At 51.0% G+C, this 10571-nt stretch overlaps 1 long non-coding RNA gene across 1 annotated transcript; it reads left to right on the forward strand.

The window, feature by feature from the left end:
* Positions 1 to 416: 416 nt before the first annotated feature.
* LOC118178044 lies at positions 417 to 4495 on the forward strand. The gene is made up of 2 exons (XR_004756026.1): positions 417 to 544; positions 670 to 4495. It is a non-coding gene; the product is annotated as an uncharacterized LOC118178044 (long non-coding RNA).
* The last annotated feature ends 6076 nt before the right edge of the window (positions 4496 to 10571 follow it).

A 10571-nucleotide genomic window follows, 5' to 3' on the forward strand; every position in this document is an offset into this window, starting at 1 on the left:
ATGCTCTTTTGTTTTTCTTTCAGTGAAGAACTGTAAACCACGTTCCCAACGCTGGTGCCGGAGCTCAGCACTGGAGGAGTTCCCCTGGGGGCAGCCCTGCGGCAGCGAAGGGACCAACCTCGGGCTGCAACAGAGCCCACAGAGCTGGGCTGGGGGAGCCCCACAGCCCTCCATGGAGCCCCACAGCCCTCCATGGAGCCCCACACGGAGCCCCTCACCCAGCACAGGCAGAGCAGGGGTGGGTGCCCAGCTGCACCCATCAGGGAGCAGCCTGCACCACCCAGGGCACAGGGAGCAGCTGAGGCTGTACTGGGCGTGTTTAACGAGGGATGGGCCCTGTGATAAAGAAGCTCTTGGAGGCTCCTGGGCCCTTTCTCCAGGGGGTTTGTCCCAGCTGCAGGGGCTGGTGAGGTGCTCCTCGGTGTGTGGAACTGGGGAAGCAAGGGGTGAGTGCTCCTCCTTGCAGAGGGCTCATACATGCCCAGAGCCGCTGAGCTGCCTGGCAACGAAGTCTGGCTGTTTCAAAAAGGCTGAAGCTTTGCAGGTAAAGAAATGCACTCTGCTCCTCCGCAGGAGACCTGGTGTCAGCGTCTCCCCAAACTGGGTACCCCACTGCAAGCTGGGCACCAGGCGCAGAGAGCGGTCCCTTGTTTTGCTTTTCTGTGTCAGGCTGGAGATGTGGACATCTCCTACCAGAGCCCCAGCCCAGCAGCCCGGGGGTGGTTTAGGTGCAGACGTGGCTTTGTGCTGGGTGCTGCTTTCCGAGTGAGTGTTGTTGTTGAAGCCTAGTGGCCATGAGCTCCCAAGCCTGGGTTGGAGCTCTGCAAAATCAGCAGTTTTGCGGCAGAGCTTTGGCATTCCCTGGAGCTGCCCAGGCTGAGAGGGAGATATCACAAAGGGTGTGAGGAGCTCAGGCAGGTGTGAGCAGGGTGTTGTGCAAGCGGGGGCGTGCGTGTCTGCACGGCTGCCCCTCTGCTCGGGGAGCAGCAGCCGGCAGAGCCCGGGCGGCTGAGTTCATTTCTCCTTTATGCTCATTCTCAATGAATATCTCTGCTAATGAGTTTGCTGGCAGGAACAACTGCATGGACAGCAGTTTTTATGTCAGTGCCTGCTAGAAATGAATTTGAAGCTCATAAAGAGAAGGGCTTTCAACCAAAGCGTGGTGCTGGAGGGGTGCCCGGGAGAGTCCCGGTGCCCAGGGCCGAAATCCCCGTCTGGGGTCAGCTACGCAATTACTGGGACAAGCGTGCTGGGGAAAATGATAAAGTTTTGCTTACTGACAACTGGAAAAGGGAAATAGAGGGGAAAAGTGCGCATTATTGTTTGCTAGATATCGTTTGCCGAGCTCTACTTTTGTTCTTTTATCAGAGGACTAACCTGTGATAAGCGCCACGCTCCCTCTGCTATCTTGAGCAGCTGGTAGCGGATTCATTTCCCTCCTGAGCACAGGGCTGGTTTCTGGTAGCTCTAATGAGGAGGAAGGCAAATCCAGCCTGGCGAGCAAGTGTCTATTACACCTCTCTCGAAGAAAAGATTTTTAGAGCTGGATTAAATGGGTTTGGGGAAAATGTCTTTGGGATTGGAGATACAAATGGCTTTTTGAGCAAAACAAAAGCATTCATTTTTAAAGCCCAAACTGTTTCATTATACATGTTCAGGCTTTGTTTGTTTATGTCAGAAGTGATAGGCTCGTATGGGCCTGAAAATTGAAAACTTTTAAGTGTTCTGTCTTGGACTTTCAATGAAAAAGCAAATCCTTTTCAAAGGTGATATGGAAGAATAAGAACAATTAAAAATTTATTTCCTGGGAGAAAAAAACATTAGAACTATTGAAAAAAGAAGTTCATGTGTGTATTTTCAGGCAAACTTCTCTCGCCTTTCAAGGTACGAGCTCTCGTCTGGTCTGAATAGAATAGCACAGGGGTCCTTTTGTGCCATTTGAAGCTGGGGAAGGGAGTCTGTCTAGGGATGCAGAAATGCTTTGCTAACACCTGACATTTGAGGCAATCTGCCCTTTTCCAAAGGCAAACTCCTTAGAAGTATTTTCATGAGTGATAGAGATAATCAGGCTGAAATCCCAGCTCCCCTGAAATCAATGGACTCTTTTTGAGCGACCTTAATGGGGCCGGCACTTCTCTCCTAATCTCTGCCGGCGCTGAATTAGCAGCAGCACGGGGTAGAGCTGCCAGGGGATGGGGAGCACGGTGGTGCTGTAACTGTTTGTCCTCGCTCCTTCAGCAGGGAGCCTCCCGAATCTGAAGGGAAGAGTGGGGAGAGGGACCTGGGACAGAAAGGAGCCTGCTGAAGTGATTAACCCAAAGTAATTCTGAGAGCTACAGGGGCTAGGACTAGAAAGAGAATGTGGACATGCAGAGTAGACAAAGCAAGCGAGGCGAAACCCAGACTTGAAAGACCAAAAGGACTGACTGACCTTACCCAAAATCAAGGAAAGGTGATGTGAAAGTCAGCCTTGAAGCTGAGATAATGCTGCAAAGCCACTCTGGAGAGGGAGGATGCTGCTCTGGGAAAGGGCGCGATGTTGTACTTCAAACAGCCTGTCACCTGAGTATCTTTCCTGGATTTCACACTGTTTACCTTACACGCATAGCATACATGATCAACTGGAAAAAAATAAATGTAGCTTGTGACTGTCTTCTTTAGCTAGGAAATAATTAAAGGCTGCATGTCTGCCTGGTAATTCAGCAAAAGATTTAAGGACAGGCCGTGACCTCCTTCCAGGGTTGAGACAAGTCAGAGCAAACCTCGGGGCACCGCAGCCTGTGCTGGGAGCAGGGGATCTCTTTGGTTTGTGCTGCTTGTGAATCTGCAGCTTCCCTTTGCCCGCTGCTCTGTCAGGAGCCTGTGGCAGAGTCGAGCACGACACCAGCTCCTTGCTGGCCTGTTAGGGACCATCGCTGCCCCGCTGGGCTCAGCCTGCGGCAGCAGTGAATGTCAGATCTGCCTGTGCATGTGTGAAAAGCTGATGGGCTTTTCACAGCATCCTTTTGCTTGTACAGGGCTCGTGGGGCTGGCCGTGCGTGTTTCCCATCTGCACCGCTGTCTGAACAAGCCCTTCCCTGTGCTGGCGTGACACCTCCTCTCTAGACTCTGCAGTTTTGGCCTTTCTGCTAACAAAAGTGTAATGAGTGCCAGCAATACCTTGTAGCTCTACAAAAGGAACTCTAGTTCCCTTCCTGACGTGGCCCAGATGCGCTATATTTCCCCAGAGGGTTTTGCATAGGCTGCCGAAGTGCCCGGGGAGATCAGCAGCTCGGCTGCTGGACGAGATGCGTGCTGCATCGCCAAAGGGACAGGGCAGTGCCTGGAGCCGCTGTGCTCTGCATAAAGCAGGCGCCGTGCTCGGAGCGCACGCCACTTGATGGAGCATTGGTAGTCAGCGTGCAGCTCCACTGCTGGTGATTTGATCTCGGATGAGGGTCCCGATATAACTAGCTTCGCAAAGCCGAGGCTCTGCAGTCACACAGGGCTCCCTCTCCGGGGCCCTGCTGTAGCTGTGCCCCCTCGCCGACGGGGCAGCCCCAGCCCTCTGCTGAGCGTGTGCTCCCGGGGGATGCTCAGCAGCCGACCTGTGTCTGTCCTTAATTACAGCCCCAAACCCCCAGCTCCTGCAGGGCCCAGCATCCCCACCGGACCTCGGGGAGCGATGGATGTGCCCTCACCCAGCTGCCTTACTTGGCCTGGAGAGGCTGGCGGTGCTGAGCCAGCGTGGCTCCAGCTGATGTGTCTGCTCACAGAGCCTTTGTAGCTGCCTGGTGGGGACTTGTAACCAGTGAGCTCTCCCGTGGTCTGTTCCTAGGGGGGATTTTGAGCTCTGTTGATAAAAATTCAGCATCTTTCATCCACACAGGCAGTGATTATGCTCCAGCTGGTGAGAATCCCCTTGCCAGGGGAGCAGGATCCGCGCCCCACCATGACTGGGCAGAAATCTTTCTTCTACTTAGTGAATCCTCTGGTTTTCATCCTGTTTCCGAGGGACAGTAATCTGCAGAGTGTAAGGTCACTCTCAGCTCCGATTTGGTGGAAAGGATGAAGAGGAAACGTATCACAGCTCTCTGCTTTGTTCTCCTCCAAGCCCAGGCTGGAGTCCAGGCCGGCTTGGCTGACACCGCCCGTGCAGAGCCTGCAGCTAGCAGCCTACACCTGAACCCTGGTCGGGAGCACAATGCAGCAGATAAACAGCAGTGGGTTCTGGAGGACTGGGCTCTGCAGCTCGGCCAGAGCGTGTATTGATCCTGCTAACAAAAGAAACACATTTAGAACAAGACAAAACTAAGCAGCCCTTTGTAAAGCGAAAGCAGCTGGCTCAACTAATTAAATGTTAAAAATTCCAGCAAGACGAGTGTACCAGAAAATAAACAGGCATTGCAGCCAGGATAGAAAGTGTTGGAAATGATCTATGTGTTCTCCTGTCTCTCCGCATGCGTTTGTAGGGATGCTGGCACCAGCGTAACCACGCGTTCACATGTCCCCGTTGGTGTGCGTTGGTGAGTGTGAGTTTCCATATTGATCCCTGCAGTGGGAAACTGCAGGGCTGTGCACCCGTGCATCATCCAACGCCTTTTGTGTCTGTGTTCACGTATGCATCTGGCTATACGGCCGAGTGGTGCTTGCCTTCCTGAGCTCGCTGCCAGGCTGCAGGTGCGTGGGTGCTGCGTGCCCCCCGGGGTGCCCATGCCGGCAGGGTACGTCCGTCTTGGTGGCGGGTGCCGGGAGGCATTTCCATTAGGCTTTATTTAATGGCTTGGGGGAGGGGGGTAAATATTTGTTGGCAGTGGTTTTGCAAATCGCCACTTTGCAGGGAGGAAATAAGAGCCATCCATTTGTGCTAGCACTATTAAAGATTTTCTATAAAGTGCCTACATTTCCAGTACAGCTGAATGGATTTCATTGCAGAAAACTGTTAGGGCAGAGAAGCACAGTGGAGGAAAATATCATATACTATGATTCACAAACACATAAAAATACCCTTCCCAGTTCGTCTGTTCTTCCGCCACACAACAAACACCTTGTGAGTCATTCTCTAACTTATGGACGCATTTGAAAATGAAAGTTGGATTTGAACATTATTCATTAAGACCTCGGATTAGTTCATTTCTCCACTTAGCTCCTAAAAGCTAGCATGCCAAGTCAGGCTAAAACACATTTTAAGGCTGTCTTGTGACCAAGACAACTCTAACAGCTGCTGTATTTTTCTACATCAATATTTCTGTATTGAGCTTAAAAAAAAAAAAAAAAAAAGAGCTTAATTCTTTGCTCCTTGCATTGAATTAATCAGATATCTGAATGTAGGTGGAGAAAGAAAATCAACATTTTTCTTGGCAGGCACATTTAACTTCAAGGGCCATAGCTCTTCCTGCAGACAGGATCACAGTGTTTAGATGACAAAGAAAGGGGACAGAGGGTGTCCGTGGGGTGGCTGCCATCCGAATTCCTTTGGCTGGGAATGCTAACAATCAAGACATTCCTACAGAGCCAGTAGGATAATTTACAATCAGACATTGATATGGCAGTTTTTTACAAACGTATCAACTCCCACCTTGGAAGAATTGTTACTGGGGAGTTATATTCACTATTTTGCTGCCTGTCACACACACAGACAACACCGTGTGATGTTGGCTGTAAACCCCTGATGCAAGTAACATGTTGGCTGGGCAGGAACAAACCAGTCTGCCACCATAAAAATAATTTTTAGCAAACTTCAAATTGGTATTTCCCAAGGCTTGGAATTATACACTCCTTTATGTTGCTCAATGCTCCTGAACTTTGAAGTCAGAGCTAAAGTTGGAGACAAGCACCAGGGCTACGCTGAGCGATCGCAACAGATGCGTGCTCTGTGCTGCCGTGCAGCAGGGAGCGGACAAGTGACTTTTCTTGGGAGCTGAAGCACGACCAAGGAGGATGCTGCAACCTGCTCCGAGCCCTGCCAGGTGCCTCGAAGCCCTTTTCCTACCCCTGCAGCCTTGGTGCTGTTACTGGGGTCGCAAGCTCTTAGCCCCTGCCAGCGGCTGTGCCTGGTTCTGCCTGGCCTGCGGCGATGCTCGGCTGCATGGAGGAGAAGTGCAGCGTGGTGGCACAGGGAAAACAGCCCCAAACAGATGCCATTTAATTCGCAGCTTAAACATAAGTACAGGAAAGCTTGGTAACTGGCACTGCAGTTAGGCGTGAGGCTGCAGCAACATCTCCTTCCACTGCCAATGGGTAAAAACATCACAGCTGTGCTTACTGCTGTTCCTGTGTATATTTAGTTTCATTTAATGACAGTGTGGGGCATTTTGATACAAACATATGGATGATGTGACCATATTTCGATGATTACTCAGCTAACCAGTCGCTGTACCTAGCGTACCACGATGCCTGGTTCCATACGAGGGACTGGAAACGGCTGTCCTGGGCACCCAGGTAAGGTTTCTATTGCAACGCTTCGACCACTGGAAGTGTTCCCTAAGGTCAGTTTTATTCCAGGCTATGAGCAGAAGAGATACCGGGTGATAGAGGCACCTAATTGGAGCAAACCAAGCAGGCAGCATGGCAGTGCTGGGGGTGTCAAACGCTTGCTGTCAGCCGACTGAACAAGCTATAGGCCAAGGCAGCAGTTCCTCTGAATAATTTCATAGGACCTCTGTGAGAAGCATGAGCAGCTTGTGGGCAAAGAATCAAAATGCATAGAATAAATTATACGCGCTAAATTATTTCCCCAGCTTTGCTGATTATCTGCAGTTAAAAAAGTTGGAGAGAGCTGAGCTGCTCCGCGTATAAACAACATACGGGTGCTCTCAGTCGGGATGCACGTCGTTTTTGGAGGGGGGGAGCTGCAGCCCCCGGGGTCTGGCGTGTGAGCACACCCCTGAGCTGCGGTGTCTGTTCCTGGGATGGGGAGATTTCACACCTGGTGGCAGGGCTGAGTGCTGCCTCGTAGAGAAATTATAGTACCAACATGTATGCGAACATAAAGCTGTAGTTAACAGCTCGGGGTGGTTTACCACAACATTACTCAGCTACCTGCAGTTTCACAGTGATGTTTCTATGTGTGAGATGGATTTACTGTTTGCTAACCGAATGAAATGAGGTTTATGACATTATCTATACTGTTATAGAGCACTTAATGTCATAAATAGAGTTCAGCCTGAGCATTAGAGCAAGCACTCCAGTTACTGTGCGCTGCTTTTTCAGCCCTAGTGCCCAGAAATAGTGCCCGTCCTCTACCTAAGGTTGCAGAAGAGTGGCAGAGACCTGCAGTAGCGAGGCAGGGGTCACAGAAGTACCAAAGTTTGATTTGTTTCCCGTTCAGCCATGAAGACGAAGATGATCAGGCAAATATTTGGGGAAAACAGTGTTTTGCAGTTCAAATCCACTGATCCATAAACGCTGTGAATATGACCCTGCATATGCAGGCGATGCTCCCAGCTCTGTGTACGTCACTTTAATGTGCTTTTAGTCCAGTCAAGAGCATGTCCACGGTTTGCAGACCAAGTGATGCTGCTTGCAGAGATCGAGAGTCGTGTTCCTCATACGTTTGACCAAACTTTAACTTGCACTGTGAAGAAGAGGCAGCACGTGGTGGGTCAGTCTATTGAGGGTATTTTATTGAACCTGATGATGAATTGCATCTTGATGACTTCCTCTACATCAATGGAGCTGAACTGGCTTGGGGAAACTGTTTGATTTAAGAAGAATAGGCCTAATTTTGGAAGTGCTTCACACCCATCAATCTAAGTGAAATTCATTTATCTGAGGCACAGCTGATATGTCTCCCATTTACATAGTATTAAGTGCCTCAAAGTCCTTGATATATTGAAACTCACAGCAGGGGAAAAGGCTAGTGTTGCCATCCCCATTTCACAGATGGAGAAGAGAATTCACAGTGTAATCAAATAAGTCACCAAGCCAGAGCAGGCTTCTGCCCCCAAACAAAAAGCTGCCTCTGCTCACAGCCTGCTGCTCCAGCGTGCTGGCCCACCCTCTGCGTGCGTGCAGCTCTGAGCATCCGATGTCCTTGCTCACGTTTTTTTCCCATGAAATGGGAAATGGAGTTCTCCAGGTAATTAAATGTCTCACTAGTGAACCCTTTATCACCGAATGCCAACATTTGGCTGCCCAGGCCCTTTGCTTGTGGCCCCTCTCAGCTTGCTGGTCGCTGCTGCTACCTGCGCCTCGCTGGCAGCACGCGCGCTGCTTCAGAAATAATCACGCGTCAGAAAAATCCATTAAGAGGCAGCGACAATGTGTATTGTGAAGTGACCTTTAGGGCCCTTGATTCCACCTAGCTAATGATCGCTTTGGGGAGGAGAGGCTGAGCAGAGATGCGGAGTGAGGGTAGCAGCAGGATGGTGTGGGGCAGGGGGAGGGAGCGGGTAGGACCTTGCCCCAGGAGAAGCCCCCACAGCTCTAATGGGGAAGTCACGAATACGTGAGCCTGAAAACTGTATTAGTGGAGAGGTTTTGAATCAGAGTGGACAAAGCAGCTGTGTGTACTTTTGGGCCTGACATATATAGCAGGAGAATGGACAGAAGGAGTCTTCAAAGTATTTTCCATCCCTGATTTAATGTGATTTTATGAAGTGTTTGGAATAGTGGCTGAAAAGCAGGGCTGGAAGGCAGACTGGGAATCACAGCGGTATCTGATGGAAGAGATATTTAGAGGGAAGAGACATATGGCATCTTAAATAAAAAGAACTTACTCAGTGGTTAATCTCCACTTGAAAAACATCCAGGACAGACTCGTCCATCTACCATCGCACACCCCACCATGCAGCCTGCTGTCCGATGATGCAGACGCCGCAGTTAATGCCATGGCTTTTCCCTGCCTCTACCTGGCTCGGCCAGCCCCTTCCAAAACGCATACCGGTGTGAAATGGCACCGAGGCGCAGCCCAGCAGCGCTCCCCGGGTGCGAGGACAAAGCAGGCTGGCAGGCACCCCAGCCCTGCTGCCTGCTCCCTTGGGTGGCCCTGCAGAGTGCTGCGGGGGGCGATGGCCTCTCCATCTCCAGCCTGGGCTGGTGCTGCTCTTGGAAGGGTGTGGGGTGGGGAATGATTTTTCACTCACCGCAGAGCGCTGCTGTTTCACCAGCTCATGTTCCCCTCTTGCTGCCTGCTCATACGCACCGATTTATGGTCCAGCTTGAGACTAACAACTCTGCAAATCAGTGCCGAGGTGGGGTTTTGTTTTCACATTCCCCTCAGCCAAGGACTGGAGTATTGATGAATGTCTAGCTCTGGTTTGATGTGAAAACATTTGTTATGGTGCCTGGGGCCGGGGTATCGGGCAGCATGCAGGCGAGGGCAGCCGGGGCAGGTGGGACAGCAGGAGGGCTCCCACCTCCGGGGAGCAGCGGTCAGATGGAGGAGAAGGATGGAGGAGAGGAGGCGACAGCAGGGCTCCGGGGCCTCACAAAAGCTCCCTGACATCTGTGAGCTTCTGTTTTGCAAAGAAAAAAACAAGGTTGCCCCAAGGAGGAATTCCTGGGAGCCCTGGAATTGAGCAGGTTTAAGGAGCAGGGCTGAGGAATCGGAGCTCACTCCCCACCTCTCCTCAGGTCCTGACAAAAATTCAGCCCAAGTTGGCAGCTTGAGGTGGGAGGCTGGGCAGCAGGCAGGGGCGAAGAGAAGGGGCTTTGGCCCCCTCAGCAGCCTCAGTTCATCAGCTACCCTTACAGCCCTGCTCTTGGTGGCCTGAAAAGAGGAGTCTGAAAAACAAGTGCCTCCTTCCCGCAACCCTCTGTGGGCACTTAGGGCAATGATGAAATATTCTAGCAATCACATAATGTTTATTTAATGCCAAAACTATCCTAGCTACTTTATAAACAAGCATGAGTAATGGGAGAGAGAGGGGAGCAGAAGTTTCTCTTTCTTCCTCTCGGATCTTCTGAGTATGCAGTTTTGCCTTGATTTATCCTTGTTGCAACCTTATTGACTTACTGGGGATGTAAATCAAGCAAACCAACACTTTACCCGGAATTCCAGTTATTTATACAGAGATTGAAAGGATATAATTACAGCTGCTAAATATGGCCAGGCAGAGAGGAGAGGCACAGGTGTCCATCGTCTTGGAGATTAGGGATGGAAAAGTCCACTCTGGCACCCTGCCCATCTCTGCGGATTAGAGCTCGCTTTTGCTTTTGCTGCTCTGCTGACGTGGAGGATGCGGGAGCAGCAGCCCTGGGCTGACATACGGAGCTTGGATATATTTAGTGTTTGGCAGGCAGTCCATCAGGCTTTTGGAAAGGCCTTAGCAGTGACTCTTTCTCATTCTCCATCTCATATGTCCAACTTGTTCTGGGAAGAGGCCTGCAGAGAAGCAATAGATAAATCCTGCGTGTGACTCCTCTCACCTCTCAGCCGGGAGCCAGTGCATCTCCTGCGGGATGTAGGCACCTGGATGTGTTGTCACTGTGTTTGTTAGCAGGCATAATCTCATGCGTGCATGCAGCAGGAGCACACAAGTGCATCCCTGCCTGGGGATGCTCCCAAATGGGGGCAGCTGGGGCCGGGGTCGTCCAGCCCCATGGCTGTACAATTGCAGGAACTAGCAGCTGTAAATAGCTCCAGAGAT

Source organism: Oxyura jamaicensis, chromosome 24, assembly GCF_011077185.1.
Source record: "Oxyura jamaicensis isolate SHBP4307 breed ruddy duck chromosome 24, BPBGC_Ojam_1.0, whole genome shotgun sequence".
NCBI classification, from domain to species: Eukaryota; Metazoa; Chordata; class Aves; order Anseriformes; family Anatidae; genus Oxyura; species Oxyura jamaicensis.